This window comes from Lagenorhynchus albirostris, chromosome 20 (assembly GCF_949774975.1).
Source record: "Lagenorhynchus albirostris chromosome 20, mLagAlb1.1, whole genome shotgun sequence".
Classification (NCBI taxonomy): Eukaryota; Metazoa; Chordata; class Mammalia; order Artiodactyla; family Delphinidae; genus Lagenorhynchus; species Lagenorhynchus albirostris.
This window is the reverse complement of record NC_083114.1, coordinates 37,057,381-37,075,670: the sequence shown is the minus strand read 5'-3', so window position 1 is coordinate 37,075,670 and position 18,290 is coordinate 37,057,381.

The following is an 18,290-nucleotide window of genomic DNA, read 5'->3' as shown; positions in this document are numbered from 1 at the left end:
AGAAGTCACCACAGTGAGAAGCCCGCGCTCCGCAACAAAGAGTAGCCCCCACTCGCGGCAACTAGAGAAAGCCTGGGCAGCAACAAAGACCCAACGCAGTCAGAAAATAAAAATAAAATAAATAATTTTTTTTAAAAAAATCACCCTTCAAAAAAAAAAAAAGAAAGAAGAATATATGAGTGAGCCTTCCCAACTCTTTGGGGGAATCCAGTGGGTCCCCATGGTGGGTGCCTTGAATGCAGGTCCTCACCACTCTCATATCGGCAGCTGGATAGATTGATCACCAATCATCTGGAAAAGAGAAAGGGGAAAGCACCAAGACAGAGACAGACACACATGCCAGAACAAGGGGCTGCACGTAGAAACATCGTGTCCCACGTGGAGCTGCCTGATACCTAAGTGGTCCCACTAAGCCCGGTCTGATCATCCCTGTTACTGAGGACACAAATCCCCAGGGTTGCAGAGTGACAGAAAACATGGGTTCAGAGTACTGTTACTCTGCCCACGAGCTAGGAATTCTGTATTGTGATTATAGCTGATTTTGCTTGAAGCTTCATATTAACATCATCGCCTCCTCAATCCTTTTACTCCAGTGGCCCATCGGGAACAGGAAGTGAATATCTTTTTGGCCAAAATACTTCATGGTCTCCCTCCTCTTGCCCCCCCCCCATTAAGGGAAGCTGTGAGTTAGAAAGCAGACAAGCTTTCAGACATCAATCAGTCTGAGGAGGAATTCACTCCCCTTCCAGAATGGAGCAAAAGGTATGGCAAGATATTAAAGAAGAACTAGAACGTGGAAGCTGCGGTCAGATCCTGAGAAGTCGGCGTGATTCTGTTACAAGTACTTTAAGTACTTTCTTAAAACAAGGAAATCCATCGTCTCTCCCCACACAATTTTTTAAAGGGATTCTAAACACAAATAGAATGAAGATTAGGACGGGCACGGTTTTATATTACACACCATTATTTGATTCTATAAAACAGATGATCAAAAGTGGGTTCTTTTTATATGAACCAAAAGTGGTGTGATTTTTACTCCGCACAGTTTCTCCTTTACCCACTCCTTAGCAGCCAAGGCCCGCCCCACTCCAGGTCCCTCCTGCTCTTACCAACATGGATCCCCATTCCTCATCTTTCAGTCCTAACCTCTTTTTCTTCCTCTTCTTCTTGCCTTGCTGCTGGGCATGCTGAAGCCCATTTTGAGCCCCAGTGTTCTCTCTCACAAAAGCCAGGGTGACGATTTCTTTTGAGTCTTCTATGGAACTGTCCTCTCTCTCTTCCGAGTCTGTCACTTCCTCTCCTTCCAAAAGCAGGCACTGGAGCATCTCCCCTGCCTGGGGGAAGCTCTGGGGAAACACGGGTCCTCCCCTGGAGAGAGGGTAAATGGAGTGGCAGTTACTCGGATCCACCTGCAGGGGGACCCCCCTCCCTTGCTCTTGTGGGCGGTAGACCAGCGCTCAGAGACCAGACAACAGGTTGCAGTTTATAAAATGCCACGCCACCTCCACAGTTGGTGCAGGCTCCAGCAAGGAGCTGATTCCACCTTTTGCCATGACTATGACCTTGGGGACTCATTCAGCCAACACTGGCCTTGGTTTTTCCCTCCTGGGGTTTTCAGAAGCAAGCTGAGATGCTATGCATGGCACCATGCCATAAACAATCTTATTATTAAAGTGAGTAAGCGTCTGGAGACAGCCTCAGAACCAAGCCCTAAGCCTCCCTAGCTGAGGGAGTTAGTTCCCGTGGGTGCAGACGAGGTGCTTTGAGGAGGTCTGTTAACTATTTGGGCTCTGCACCAAACCTCCCTCCCACAATCTGCTGGCCTGAGAGTGAACACAACTGGCGCTCATGAGTGCAGGACTGATTCGTAGCTGGTTGAACAAGATTCAAGCCCGGGGCCAGATGCAGCCCTTCGGAGACCTCAACCACAGAAGAGGCTACAGTGTCTCCCTCACCATCCAATTCAAAATAAAAGCAAGACCAAATTGTAAAATACCTACAAGGAAGTCCAGCAAAGTTCCCATTCCACCCCCACCCCCGCCACCCCCATGATGACTTCTGTGATATTTGCTTGAAATTTCAAATATCAAATTTTTTGACATGGTTTTTAATGCCCCTGCTTCACTAATCCTTAGGAATGTGCTTAGTCTGCCTTTGGGTACCCAGAACTGCCCAGGCCCAATAAACTGATTCATATCCTCTTCACATCTGAGGCTTCTATGACCATAAAGCCAAATTTCTGGTGCTTTCCCCTCCTCTCCTCACCTCCCCAAAGCCCGCCAACCTCCTCACTATTTCAGGCCCTCTCTCTTCTTGCTACTTACCCTGTTCTTTCCTCACAAACTCTTTGGCTTTGAAAAAAGGTATTAATAATATCTTTATTATAATTTATTCTAATGTATTATTATCATTGAAATACTATAACATTAAAGGAAGCTCAGAAAAGGGCAGTGTGGGAAGTCACCCGTAGCTAACATAGCAACTTTGGCCCTACTGTGTATTCTTTTTTATTCTAAATTTCTAAGCATAATTATTCTTATAGGATTGTAACCATAATAGATAAACAATTCTGTATCTGCTTTTCGCCCACTTACTATCATAACATAGCCATCCTTTTGGCTGTGGCAAAGTTTACATAGTTCTAATTTTTAATGGTTGTGTAATAATATCCCATTGAAGGAACGTGTCTGAATTTAACCAACCATTGCCCTATTACTGGCAATGTAAGTTGCTTTCAATCTTGCTATTACATAAATAGCTCTAAAATGCACACTTTCATGTACAGAAGAGCTTGTATTTCTTCAGGATTATATTCTTAAGATATTTATCCAGAACTAGAATTACTAAGTTAATGAATATGAAAATTATGTAGCCTCTGATATTTTATTTATTTATTTATATCACCATGTTATTTCCCAGAGGGATTCCAACAATTTCGACTACCACCAGCAACGTGCAATGATAGCAGGCTCACCAGAGTCACACAATCTCTTGGGAATCATCTCCCCTCTGTACCCAACTGTGCTAATTCTAGACAACTTTTATACCTTACGGCCAGGTTATTTTTTTTAACATTAATACACCCTGCCACCTCTCTCTGCTTCTTTCTCAAACCAGAATGGGGAAGGGGGCTCTAACTCAGAGGCTACCTATGAATAATTTCATAATAAACCCTTACATGGGCATCATTCTTTAGGCTTTCCAAAGAATTGTCACATATACGATCTCACTGAATGCTCGTAGCCACTTCTCAGAGGGAGAGCAGAGTTTTTTAATGGCCAGGGACTGCCACTTGTTTCTCTCTCTTGCTGAAGAGGGCTGTCCCTTAACACCCAAGGCCTCTGTGGTGACACCGGAACAGGGGGAGAAAGGGTTGTGCTCAGCACAATTAACGATGAAACCTGGGTCTTATGAGTCAGTTTCTCTTAGTGAACGGGCACATTCCTGGCAAAAGCTCAAGAGGACTATAGTACATGAGATCTTGACCTTGGGCTGCTCCCTTCCTGCCAGGTAAACGGCCATCTCCCCTCCCATGGCCTCCACAACAGCTCCTGTTTACCAAGCCCTCCAGGAGCACTGGCTCCGTTTACCTCAATGTTAATGTTAACTTGAGGAGAGAAAACTGACCCTGAATTTGGCCTCTGGAGTTGTGAGTTGTCTTTGCCCTTTTTCAAATCCTTGCCCAAGTGGTATAAACAAGCCGTGGCTGCTTATATGTGTCTGCCTCAAAGAGAAGAACAAAAAACAGTCAAATTCTGTTTACTTTCGCACAAGAGGGCCTCAGGCACATAAGCAAGGAAGGGATGGAGCCCATGTATTGACACTTCTGCAGGAGCTGGTTCATCACGGCAGCCTTGCCCACCTTCCCCTGTAAACTAGGCTACCTATGACACGAGAACCTCTTGGAAGGCACCCGAGACAGGTGCAAGACGGCAGACAACAGTCAGTGTCACGTGTAACTATATTTGCTTTCTCTTTGGGGGCTTTCTCTTCTCCCAGCCCTCTCCTTCCTATTTAATCCCCAAGGCTAAATCCTTCTGGCTTCTCTCCAACCCTCGAAAGAGAACGGCTCACTCAAAAGTTGCCTATCGGGCTTCCCTGGTGGCGCAGTGGTTGGGAGTCCGCCTGCCGATGCAGGGAACACGGGTTCGTGCCCCGGTGCGGGAGGATCCCACGTGCCGCGGAGCGGCTGGGCCCGTGAGCCATGGCCACTGAGCCTGCGCGTCCAGAGCCTGTGCGCCACAGCGGGAGAGGCCACAACAGTGAGAGGCCCGCGTACCGCCAAAAAAGAAAAAGTTGCCTACCAGGGCTTGCGTCCTGAATCTAGCCTACAGAAATGTTTACTGGGCCACGGTGGTGGTGGTAGTTGTTATAGCTGTAAACTAGAAGTAGCTGCCAATAACTAGGAAATGTAGATTTCTCATAAAAATCTAGATTTCCATTCCTCTTTGGAAAAGCAGGTCCCCATTGCTTCACGCCAGCAATCAACTAGGGCCGAGCAATGGCTCCCTCTTTAGCCATTTTCCAGCCTGTCCCAGTCCCTGTCTTTCCCTATTGTCTCCGTGATTCAGGAGCCAAGTGACAGCTGCCCCTGTGCTATTATCTTCCATATAGTAGCATTAAGAGAGAGGGAACATTTTCATATGCCTCAGATCACTTCTCTCTCATTTAGGCTACACGCCTGACCCCAGACATCTGAATTTACCCATCCTCCACCTGCGCATCTCTACTTCTCTTTCCCAGTCTCAACAACTGCTCCCTGCTAACCTGGGGGTTCCTCTCCTGCCTTAGAATTTGTTCAAAAGCAGTCTTGCAGCCTCGGGGAATCAAAAGAGGTGGGGCCACAGATTCAAAGGACAAGGCTAAGGAGAATACAAAAGAGAGAAGGGGGCTGCTGCTGGCATCCTGAAATACTATATCTATTTCCCAGTTTAAGGGCCTCTGCAGTCAGGGATGTGGCTTTAAATCACTTGCTAAGAGGCAGCTGTAGTGACGTGGCTAAGAACTCAAGATTCTGGAGTCTATTTGCCTGGATTTAAATCCCTGCTCTGCCACTTCCTAGTTGTGTGACCTCAGGCAATTTACTTATCATAACAGCCCTCTGCCTTAGTTTCCCCATCTGTAAAATGGTCTGCCCCAGCCATGGGAATTAGATGAGGTAATTCATTTGAGTTAATACAATGTGCTTAGAACAGTGCCTGGCACATAGTAGGTGCTCACTAATTGCTACCTATCATTCTCAGCTGTGTGTTCCTGGACCATGAACTGCCTGATGGAAGAGGCTATGTCTAAATTCTCAGCTCCTACCACAGTGTCTGGCTCATGGCAGAGGTTCCTATGCTTCTTGAATGAATGGACTGGAAGGATGAATAAATACATGAACTAGTTTCACCTAACTAAGGTTCTTTTTCCCCATTTATATAATAGAAATGTTGCTGTGAGCATCAAAAAATAAAAATAAAAAACACTTTTTAAAGCATCGACCTTGCATCCTTTCATATAGCAGGCACTTAAAACACTTAGTTTCATTCACTTATAATAGTAAATACAATTTACAACCTACTTACCAAGTAACAGGTATTAACTATACTAAAGCACTTTATATACATACTGTCTCATCTCATCCTCATAATATCATATCACAGATACTCTCTTCCCTCTATTACAGACGAGAAGGCTGAAACATGGAGAGGTTAAGAGGCAGAGCTGGGATTAGAAGTCATGTCTGTCTGACCCCACCAGCTGTCTCTCCTCTATACTCCATGCACTGCCTTTTCCTCTCTGTTGATCACCTATAAATGATTGTGACCATGAAGAGAAGCAACTGACTTCTTAGCTCCCAGAAACAGTCTCGGTGACTTTAGTCCCTTAAGAATCAGCTGGTCCCACATTGTTTTCCTTAAAGCCAAGTGCTTCTAAATTCCCACTTCCAACAAGGGGCCTACGTCTCCTCAGGTTTGACATAATCTGGGACCAGCCCTATTGTTTCTACTTCGCATTTATTTTCACTCTGTTTCTTTCCCTTCTTTTCACCAGTATCCATGCTGTACCAGGGCTCTTATTTGGAGTGTAATTAGAACATTTTCTAGTGGAAGTCCTGAATATTACAACTGGGAGGGACCTTGGAGAGTGTCTAGTTCAATCTGTTTGCTTTTTAAAGGTTTTGAAATCCCCCCTCCCAGCTATTGGAGGGGACATGCACAAAGCCGGAGAGAAGTCTGCAGAGCCAGGATCAAAGCCCCAGCTTCCTGCCCTTCTACATAGCTTTCCATTATGCCAGGTAGGTGGGCAGGCAATGAGGACCAAGGGATTTGGGGAGTTCAAAAAAGAACACTATGTTGTACAGATATATGTAGCAAACATAGAAAATACCATCTTCAGTTTTTCTTGATGACACAAGACACATTCAATTCACCTTCCCAAGTAGGAGAGTTAGGACAGTGAAAAAACCCTGATGTTTCCTTCCATTTTGGTATGGGATTTGATCTTGGGATCTTCCAAGTCAGAGGCTGCCAACTAAAGCCGGGTTACGCAGCATGAAAATGACCTTCATTGGCCACCAGGGGGAGGGGATGAGCACTGGGATGGCTCCACGCAAACAAACACTTTGCAGGTTACTTGGAGGGACTCGTTTCCACTTCTGAAGGACTATTCATGCTGACTACTCTTCTTGGCTCTAAGGGTATTGCAGAAGGGTGGGAACTGTTTAGTGCTTTCCTTTGCAAGGCTGAATTAATATGGGTGTTCTGTAAATGGGAGGGAAAGAATCATTTGGTAGTTAAGTGTTTCAAGTTTTCGCCAAGTTTTTTCACCCTGACCTTCACAGCCTAGACTTTTCTTTCAGTCTGTAGGAATTCATACGGCACTGAGGAGTTTTTCCTACTGTGTCTGCCTGTGACTTTCCTTCTCTTCTCCCAAATAATAGGCTTTCCTGCACTCCCCTCCTCTTCTCATCTTTTGGTCCTCATTCCCCTTCTAGATGCATCCTCTGAAGGCTTTCAGTGGGTAGTCCTTGGAAAAGGTCGAAGTAGATAGGGGAAAAAAAAAAAAGATGTGGAGGTAGGACCCATGAATCTTGCTTTCAGCTTTGCCTCTTTGACACAGTATGTCATAAGAAGCCAGTACTTATCTCCTCCCTCATTCCCTGCCTTCTCCATCATTACAGAATCACCAGGAAGATAAAAGCTTCATATCCAGAAAAGTGCATTGAGCTTTGAAGCAGGAAGGATAAAATAAGATGCCTTCTATGGTCTTTGGCTTTTCATTCTAGCCACCCTTTGAATTTCAGCACAGGGCCTGAAGGGATCCTTAGCAAAACGTGGACTAACAAGGGAGGGGAGGGGACACTCAAGTACTCAAGGGCTTTGCCAGTAAGTGCTGAGAATGACTGACCACATTCCCTGGGAACAATAAGAATCTTGCTGACTCAGATGCCACCTTTTATTCTGCTAGAAACTGAGGAATTCTGCAAGACTGGAAGATGCACTTTTCAGAGCAGGCTCATGCCCAGTCATTTTCTCCACAAAACGCAGTGCATAACTAACAAAGACAGATGGTTCTGGATCTAAATCCCGTCTCTACCACTTACTACAAGGGCGACTGTGGGTAACTGAGTTTCTTTGTACCTCAGTTCCCTCATAAGTAAAGTGAAGATAATAATATTCATCTCATGGGGTTGCTTTAAAGATTAAATGAGTTAATATTTCTAAAGCTCTTAAAGCAGTGTTTGGCTCAAAATAAGGGCTATATTGTCAAATGAAAATATAATGGTGGCATTGGTGTATACAATAAATAACTTATTTAAGTGCCTGGCACATACCAGTGCTTAGTAAACTGTTAGCTCCCTTCCTGCGTCATCCCCAAATGGAAGTTACATTTTTCCCTAGGGTTCATATCCCAAAGAACTTTTCTCAAGCTTAGAAGAGTTTTCCTTCAGGAGGGTGAGAAATAACATCTGGAAATGAAAGAAAAAGAGGCTGGAAAGGGGGTAGGTTATTTGCAGAGGGCTGTGCTGCCAAGAAAAACAGCAGTGTCTTTCTGTTAAGGATTCTCCAGGCAAAGGAAGAAAGGTTATCAAGAGAAGGATCCAAAGATGGGGAAGGGGGAGGTGGAGAGGGTTGTGCGATTCCCAGGGATCTCTTGTATCTAAGGGACTGCTCCCTGGGGGCACCGGGTTTGGGAAATCGAGGGAGGTCAGGAAGTGAGGGTGCACACAAAGGGCGACCCGGGCTCGGGAGAAAAGCTAGGACAGGAGGGGAGTAAGGAGCTGGGAAAAGAAAGGTCGGTGTGCGAGAAAGGTCCTGGGCATGGGGGTCTTGAGGATGAGAAAAGGGTGTGAGAATATTTTAGCAGTGAACTCAGTATGGGGCGTGGAAGAGGGTGAGCGATACCTAGACCTGCTGAGAAGCGGTGGGCTATGGAGCCGAGAGGAAGCGGGTGCGGGTGGCTTTTGCCACCTGGTAGAACGCCACCAGGGAGGGCAGAGGGGGTAGCCCTGGGGCACTGGGCACCGTGGGGGCCAACGGGGACATGTAGAACCTGGTTTTCAGTGGGGAGGCACTAGGAAGCCGCGGCCTGGGGACAGCACCGAGCTTTGGGGCGCTCTTACCCGCGATTTTTACTCTCCTGTCTCGGCCCCGCTCTGCCACCTGTACCGCTCGCAACCACACTTGTGGGTCCACTGCTCCAAGGATTGAGACACGCTCCCATTGGCTGCCAGACAACCCGTAACCCCAACCCGCGCCCCTCCTAACTTGGGGTCTGCCCGGCCCTCCTATTTGCATATAGGGCTTTCCAGGCCTTCGACTGGCCCCTGCGGTAGGCTGACATGCGCGCCCATCCCGCTCCCCAATTAACCGCTCGGAGAAGGAAGCGCCCGAGGTCGCCCTGGGAGACGCCAAGGACGCGGGGACGGCGGGCCGCGCTCCCAGCGCGCGAGGCGCGACTACCGCTCACCCTACGCAGGTCCCCGCCCTCCCCGGTCCGCCCCGCCCCCGCGTCCGCGTCGGTCCGGGCCCGCGCCGTCGGGGCGTCGTGCGCAGGCGCGGCTGGAACGTCCTGGCTAACGCAGATCAGCAAGTCTACCTCCGGAGCTCCGGCGGCGCGGGTGGCGCCGAGCTAGGGGCGCCTTGCCCTTCGGGCCTCTGCGGAGGATAAAAAGCCAAAACCGGGAGCAGGAGGCACCTTGCAGAGAGCACTGGATTGAGACCTAAGTCAAGATCTCAGGTTGCTTGTGTAACCTCAGGCAGCTGACGTGACCTGAGGCCTCGCTTCTTTAGCAGTAAAATGGGTATCACAAACCTGTGATGAACAGCTCAGGCTTATTGAATCATGCCATCTCCTCAGAGTGTGGGGGGTCCTGGCCCTTGCACTGAACTGGCCAATAAGAGAGGGCCGCCCAGGGCTCAGGGGTCTTGGCTTCTCGAAGCAACACCTTGACTGTCCTTAGGTGGAGAATCAGAGTAGTGACTGGATTTAAATAATTGTGGTTTCCTAATGTTCCCACCTGTCTAAGCTCAGAGTCCTGCCTGCAAAGGATGGGCAGCCCGTAGGGCTGTTTCTGCCTGGGTTGATTCAGGATTGGTGAAAGATTGAACAAAGGATAGATGTTAAGATCTTGAACCATAGTGATTTGGAGAAACTCCCTTATGGATTGAGCCGAGGAGTCTTGCTGCCTGTGTCCATCCCTCTTCATTCTTGAAATTTTTCCAGATGCTTAACTTGATGCCACTGAAATGTAACTGCTCCTGTAAAAAAAATCATTTAGTCCCAAGGAGTAAGATTTATGTAAGATTTGGATCATTACTCTCCACTGAGGGTAGAGCTCTTTTCCAGCAGTTGAGGGGAGACATGTAAAAAGGAGAAACAAGGCCATCTCAGAAAACCTGTAGTCAAAACAACTAAGGGAAGAGGCAAAATCCACATCTCTGATGTGAAGCATGTTGGAGTTAGTCCAGGAGTATTTCTTAGAGTATGTAAGCTTTTAGCAGATTCATTGGGAACATTCTGGTCAGTGACTATGCCCAGGACTTCATGCTATGCTGTGATAGGATATTGGAGAAACAGCAGGTGAAGGGACTAAAAAAACCCTTCAGGATGGTTTTTACTTTAAGGTTGAAACATTTGAGCTACAGCAGATGCAGAAAGAAATCTTATCTGAACTTCCCTTATCTGAATAATGCAGAGGTTTACAAGAGCCAGCAGTTACAACCCAGCAACACCCCCACCCCTCCAGGGAGACCTCCAGTCAGGGAGGCACCATCCCGGGATACACGGATATTCCAAACAAACTGTCTAAATAAGTCTCATCAGAGCCTTCCATCCTTTGAAGCCTTGAACACCCCCCCACACACCCTTATTAAACTGATGTATAAACCTTAATTCCTAGCTATCGGGGGAGTTACTCACTCTAGACTGCTCTCGTATGCATATAAACTGTTACCTTTCAGACGTAAATTGGTAGAGGAAAAGATTTCCTGCCAACACAGGACACTGCCCCTTTACCTGCTGATCTGCCCAGGCAGGAGGATAGAGGCAAAGGCATAGCTTAACCCGAAGCAGACACTGAAATCCTGCTACGTGGTACTTAAGTTCACACTGTAGGGCCCGAGGTGGAACCAGCAGCCCATCTGCTGCTCTTCCAGAAAACTCTCTGCCATCCTGTCCTCTTCCCTTTTCCCTCTTCCCTCTTCCCTCCAGGTGGCCCTAGGCCATCTTGCCCTTCCCCCTCTCCAGGGCCTCGAGGACCCAGGTGACCATCATCGACTTGTCACTCAGCAGATGCTTCCCTAAGACCAACTGTCCCAGCTTGGTTCCCCTCCCCCCATCCTGCCTCTTTCTTTCCCCAGTGTCCTACCAATCTGCTCTGGCAAGCTCACACTTTGGTCTCTGGTTCCTGTGGAGTGATATTGTGATGGAAATGAGGGAGAGGATGCAGGAGGGAGCTGCAGAGATTTACAGCTTCCAGAGGGCTTCCATTAAAATCCCTGACAACGGGTTATTTATGAGAGGGTTGGCTGCAGTGGGAGCTAATAGGCCAGAGCCTGGCACTGCTGTCCTTTCAGGGGTGATGACAAGAACAAACGCAGGGTGAATAGTAGAGCTGCCCCCACTGTAGAACAAAGCAGGCTTCGACCCCATTGGGCATCCTCTCCAGGGCCAGAGAGTGACAGCCAGGAGAACTGAGAGCATCAGCGATTTGTAGCAGACAAACCGGAAACAGAAAAATACACGTGACAAATAAGTGAGGGGTTTTCTGAGCCTGGGTATGAAGGTTGAAGCAGTGTGCTGGAGGGTCCTTCCGGTCGTTGCAAAATGTGAACTATGTACCCTCCTCTGAGTTCCAACTCAGAGGAAAGCTTGTGTGAAAAAATACAGGTCTGAAACTTTTGTTTTCACTTTTTGTGCCTAAGGCACCCACCTGACTAAATACATAGTAAGACAATAACAAACCCCTCTGAAGGTTGTTTACGGTTGACACACACTCTCAGTTTGAGATGCTTCCTTTAAGTAATTAATGAAAAAAGAGAGAGTCCTGCTTTTGCTCCCCTGAACCAAGGTCCTGCCTGGAAGCACTCTCTTCCTGTGCCAGTCAAAAGAAAGTCTTGGTATATGTACCAGGGAGGAAGTAGGGAGTTGAAATGCTGCGATGTATTAGGGAATGTTATAGAACTGTGTCCAATCACAGAATCAGAAGTCTTGTTAAATCAGAAGAGATCTTAAAGACCCTGGTATTTCTCTTGTTTTCAGATGAGGAAAGTGAGGCCCAGAAAAATATGGTGGCTTGGCCAAGGCCTTGCAGGGTTTCATAGAGAACGGCTCCTTCCTTCACACATTCTTAGTACTGTTATTGGTGAAACAGAAACAGAAGTTGCTGTCCAGCACCTTTTTTGATGTCTCCCATTTTGGTGTGTATCTGGTGGGGCTGAGAGAGCCCCTGGGAATGGGGTTACTTGACGAGGGCAATGGAGCTTCCAGGCTTCTGGGTTTTCTTTGTTTTTTTTGTTTTGTTGTTTTGTTTTTAAATTTATTTATTTTATTTATTTTTGGCTGCGTTGGGCCTTTGTTGCTGCGCGGGCTTTCTCTAGTTGCCACGAGCAGGAGCTGCTCTTCGTTGTGGTGCACGGGCTTCTCATTGAGGTGGCTTCTCCTGTCGCAGAGCATGGGCTCTAGTTGCGTGGGCTTCAGTAGTTGTGGCTCGTGGGCTCTAGAGCGCAGGCTCAGTAGTTGTGCTCAGGCTTACTCCGCGGCATGTGGGATCTTCCTGGACCAGGGCTTGAACCATGTCCCCTGCATCAGCAGGCAGATTCTTAACCACTGCACCACCAGGGAAGCTCTCCAGGCTTCTGTTTTTATCTTGTCCTTCTTCATCTTCCCTCTGCCTTCTGGGGAAAACAGCTTTCCTTGAAAGGAGCTATTCATGGTTGTTTTTAGGGCACCCTTTTCTTGGCATAGATGCTCTTAGAAACAAGTTCCATAGAAAGTGCCCTGACTGCAGCTGAAATAACAGGCACATTACTTGAACAATTTCTATGTGCAAGGCAGTTTGCTGGGTGCCATGGGAGACACCCAGACACATGCACTTATAAGTGCACTGCATGTAGCAAAGGATCCTCTGCGAAGTTGCCTTTTTATTTTTCTTCAAAGTGCTTGGAACACTCATTTCCCACCAACACTCCTTTTTGGTGGGCCAAACAATATTTATGTGTGTGACATGGGTATATAGTATGGATTCCTCTCACTTACACATTGCTGTCATTTTATAGGGTAAAAATAGTAATGATAGTCAAATTCAAGAATTACAAAGCAGTTAAATAGATGTAGAATCTTTGCTTTTTAAAAGTTGTTTAGGGAATTCCCTGGCATTCCAGTGGCTAGGACTCTGTGCTTCCACTTGCAGGGGCATGGGTTCAACCCCTGGTCAGGGAACTAAGATCCCACATGATGCACAGCACAGCCAAAAAAGAATATAAATAAATAAATATATAAAGTTTGTTTAATGCATAACCTAAATATTCAATGGTTAGAGAATGGGGAAGTAAACTGTGGTAGAATCACTTATGTAACAACAACCAAAAAAAAAAAACAAAACCAATCATTATGAAGTTTTACAGCAGTATAAAAGAATTTTTTACCTAATAGTAGTAAGTGAAAAATAATTTTATAAAGGCTATGACTATAATTATGTCAAACATGTATTTGTTTGCATTAAAATTTTGAAATACTAAGAGAATGTTCACCAAAAATGGTAAAACCGGGGCTTCCCTGGTGGCACAGTGGTTAAGAATCTGCCTGCCAATGCAGGGGACATGGGTTCGAGCCCTGGTCCGGGAAGATCCCACATGCCGCGGAGCAGCTAAGCCCGTGGGCCACAGCTACTGAGCCTGCGCTCTAGAGCCCGCGAGCCACAACTCCTGAAGCCTGGGCGCCTAGAACCAGTGCTCTGCAACAAGAGAAGCCACCGCAATGAGAAGCCTGCGCACTGCAACAAAGAGTAGCCCCACTCACTGCAACTAGAGAAAGCCCGTGCACAGCAACAAAGATCCAATGCAGCCCAAAATAAAATTAATTAATTAAAAAACAAAACAAAACAAAAAAAAGGTAAAACCATGACTCATACTGGTATAAAAGTGAATGCATGTTAAAGATGTTATTTAACTTATTCACTGAAGATAGTCAGATAGTCAGATCGTTCAGCTGGTTCAAAAAAAGCAGCACAATTTGTCTGATAAAAAGAATTGCCAACACAAATAATCAATAACCAAACTATAATAGGAATATAAAAGAGTTGTATTTGAGCCAACCAGGAGACAGCCTCTCAGATATCTCTGAGGAGCTGCTCTGGAGAAGCATGGTTTTCAGCACAGTTTTATATCTTGTCAGAACAAAGAACATCAAACAAGTCAGAGATACATTCCTTCAAGGTTTCCAGGAAAAAAAAAAAAAAAACCAGATCAACATGTACACAGCAAGTCAGTATGGCCTTAGCACCTGGGAAGGGAGTCTTATCATCAGAAGAGTACCAGCACTGGTGTCCCAGGAACTTTATTTTTAACATGGATATTCTTTACTTCTGGTCAATGTCCCCTTTTCTTTGATAAGTAAAGCAGATGCATAATGTATGTTTGATAGGCCACAAACAGTCTGTATTAGTTAGCATAAAATTCAACATAAATCATCTATAAGCCAGAATGACTTCCCCATACCTCTATGTGAAAATTTCTTCCATTATTTCCCCCTTTTGATCGTAAATCTTTTTTTTTTTTTGCGGTACGCAGGCCTCTCACTGTTGTGGCCTCTCCCGTTGCGGAGCACAGGCTCTGGACGCGCAGGCTCAGCGGCCATGGCTCATGGGCCCAGCCGCTCCGCGGCATGTGGGATCTTCCCGGACCAGGGCACGAACCCATGTCCCCTGCATCGGCAGGCGGACTCTCAACCACTGCGCCACCAGGGAAGCCCAAAAGCCAGTAGTATTTCAGATAAAAAGTCACAAAAATCATAATCACATTTACCAATTAGTCAAATCCCATGTAGTTGATTTTTGTTCTGCTTGAGTTTAGTTTTTCCTTTAGTTTTGCTGACCATGCCTGGTGATTGAGGATGATAGTGACAGTAATCATTTTAAGAAGTTTGTAAGGTTTTTTTTAAGAGTCCTATGGTTGGGAATTCCCTAGAGGTCCAGTGCTTAGGACTCTGTGCTTCCACTGCAGGGGGCATGGGTTCGATGCCCAGTTGGGGAACTAAGATCCCGCATGCCATGTGGCATGGTCAAAAAATAAAAAATAAAAAAATTTTATTTTTAAAAATAAAAGATAAAAAGAAGACTCCTATGATTTGCCCAGTGAAGTGGGTGCCTTGATCACTGGAGACTGTGGAAAGCATACCCCACATGGAAAATTCATTTTCTAACAGTTTCTTTGTCCTTGGGAGGATGTCAGCTTTGCAGCAAGGGAAGGCTTTAACCCATCAAACAAAAAGGGGGTTGCCAGGGAGCCAGGAAGAGCCAAGCAGCTGTATTGGGTTTCCCATAGCAGCCCCAACTATTTAATTTACAGCTATTGTTTACCCATCTTAATTTCTCTGATTTGGGAGCAGACTGTTGTCATGTTACAAAGACATCAAGATGGCAAAAGTCTGACAGCAAGGGGTTCATTTTTGCAAAAGCAGAATGGACTTTATCTACACGTGCCATAACCTTTACAGATTCTGTTGTTGTTGCCTTTGTATGAAAGTCAGCTAGAGCATTTCTCTAATACTTCGGTTCAGTCCCTTTAGTGTGAACCTCAATTTTGATGACTAATGACATTTTTATGTGAGGACATATAAGACTTCCAGGAGGGACTTCGCTGGTGGTCCAGTGGTAAAGAATCCACCTTCCAATGCAGGGCACACAGGTTCGATCCCTGGTCAGGATATTAAGATCCCACATGCCACAGGGCAACTAAGCCCGCCAGCCACAACTACTGAGCTTGTGCGCCTCAACAAGAGAGCCCACGTGCTGCAAACTACAAAGCCAACGCTCCCTGGAGCCCACATGCCACAACTAGAGAGAGAAAACCCACACACCACAACTAGAGAGAAGCCCCCGCACCACAACAAAGACCCCACATGCCACAACTAAGACCTGAAGCAGCCAAAAAAAAAAAAGACTTCCAGGAATTTCACATAATTTCTGGAACGTTTATAATATATATTTATATAGGCATAACATAAAGGAGGCTTAATGTTACCTTTTATTTGACAATGCTTCCCATGTAATTTAACATAACAAATAAGCCCAATTAGTTTATTATCTCCCTTTGAGACACTTTAGGACAAAATTACTTTCTTTTCCCTTAACAAAATTCATTTCCATTCCTCATACCATTTTTTTCTGGCTGCATTGGGTCTTTGTTTTTGCACACAGGCTTTCTCTAGTTGCGGCGAGCAGGGGCTACTCTTCATTGAGGTGCGCGGGCTTCTCATTGTGGTGGCTTCTCTTGTTGCAGAGCATGGGCTGTACGCACGCGGGCATCAGTAGTTGGAGCACGTGGTCTCAGTAATTGTGGCGCACGGGCTTGGTGGCTCCATGGCATGTGGGATCTTCCCGGACCAGGGATCAAACCCATGTTCCCTGCATTGGCAGCTGGATTCTTAACCACTGTGCAACCAGGGAAGTCCCTCCTCATACCTTCTTTTACTTAAAACACACACCTATTTTCCTTGTATACTGAAACATTTCCCATATTATTTCTAGTAGCTTTAATTACATATGTATTATAATTTTTAGCCCTTAAAAAACCTTAGTTGCTAGATTAAGAAACCAAGAAGCAAGCCACTGTGAACTGTTTGTCATACCAACATTTCCTGATTGGTGAACTTATGAATATATTTCCAAACCTCTAGAAACATACATTTTCTCTTCCAATAAACCCAAACATCTAAGAAGACAAAGTAGGTAAACTTAGACTTGCTTAGCAATTAATGTTTTAGTATTTTATCTTAATTGGAAATGATCTGAATATTCAATGAGTTCCATTATTTAAATTAATTTAGCAAAACCCAAAAATCTGGAGAACCTATTTTTAAGTAGACATACCAGGGAGATCCCTGGTGGTCTAGTGGTTAGGATTCTGGGCTTTCACTGCTGTGACCTGATCAGGGAACTGAGATCCTACAAACAGCGTGGTGTGGCCAAAAAAAAAAATAGACATACTGTAAAATGTAATTATTCTCAGGACTTCCCTGGTGGCACAGTGGTTAAGAATCCACCTGCCAATGCAAGGGACACGTGTTTGAGCCCTGATCCAGGAAGATCCCACATGCCATGGAGCAACTAAGCCCGTGTGCCACAACTACTGAGCCTGCATGCCACAACTACTGAAGCCTGTGTGTCTAGAGCCTGATCTCTGCAACAAGAGAAGCCACTGCAATGAGAAGCCTGTCCACTGCAACAAAGAGTAGCCTCCACTTGCCACAACTAGAGAAACCTCACGAGCAGCAACAAAGACCCAATGCAGCCAAAAATAAATAAATAAAAATTTAAAATTAATTAATTAATTTTAAAAAATGTAATTATTCTTAATCACCTAAAAACTCTTATCCTATTTGTCTCTATTTTATTACTTATGAAAATATCATCATACCAAGTTAATTTTCTTGTTGACAAGTTTTATAACAGAGATAACATAAGTTTATTGACTTTCAGTAAACCCAGGCACATTAAAAGTATTATACTTAATGTTGATGACTCCAAAGACATGCCTGTATTAATAAAACCAATAACTTAAACTTGTTTTCATTCATTAAAGATTAATCTTAGATCATGTGATCCTTTAAAAATTGGGGTTAGTTTTTCATTACATGTAGAAATATTTGATTTGTAAGTGCTTACTTTTAAGTCAATTAAATAGAGCTCTTTTACAAATTAATTTTGATAATATCATCTGGAGGTAGAAACATCATATTTATCACACACACACAAGACACACGTATATCCAGATAGACACACACAGAGATCTCATAGTTTTCTTGCTTGAGTTTAAAAGGCCTCTCTCCTCCCTTTCCCCTACCTGCCTTTTGTTTTCAATTTTAGTTTCTAGTAATTGAGCCAAGGCTGTAGTCTCAGGCAATGTGGTCTGTGTTTGCATTTCAAGGACATGATAAGAGTTATAACTTCAAGTTTTCTCCTAGGAGTACTTTTGTTCTCTCAGGGTAAGAATTTTGAAAAGATGTTTTATCAAGCCAGATTTCTTTAACTGCACATGCAAAAAGCAGTTCTGGAATGTCAAAAGAGCTCCATCCTGGCCATTTTAGGGTTAGATAAGTACTTGCAAGTATTGGCTCCGTAATTGTACATGAAGCCAACAGTTCCAGTGGGTCGCTGTTTGTCTGGGAGCTGATAGGCTTTAGAAGCATAGTTTCCCACTTTTTTTTTTTTTTTTTGCGGTACACAGTTCTCTCACTGTTGTGGCCTCTCCCGCTGCGGAGCACAGGCTCCGGACGCGCAGGCTCAGCGGCCATGGCTCACGGGCCCAGCCGCTCCGCGGCATGTGGGATCTTCCCGGACCGGGGCACGAACCCGTGTCCCCTGCATCAGCAGGTGGACTCTCAACCACTGCGCCACCAGGGAAGCCCTCCCACTTTTTTTAAAAAGTTTAATTTTACTATAAAGTACACATCTTTCCAATTTTAAGCTACATTTTTTAAAAAAGGTCAGCCGACCTAGTTCACTCCAAAGTTCTTTCTAGGTCCCTTGCCTAGAAATTCTCCCTAGGTCCTTGCCTAGGAATTTCCCCCTAGGTCCTTTTGTC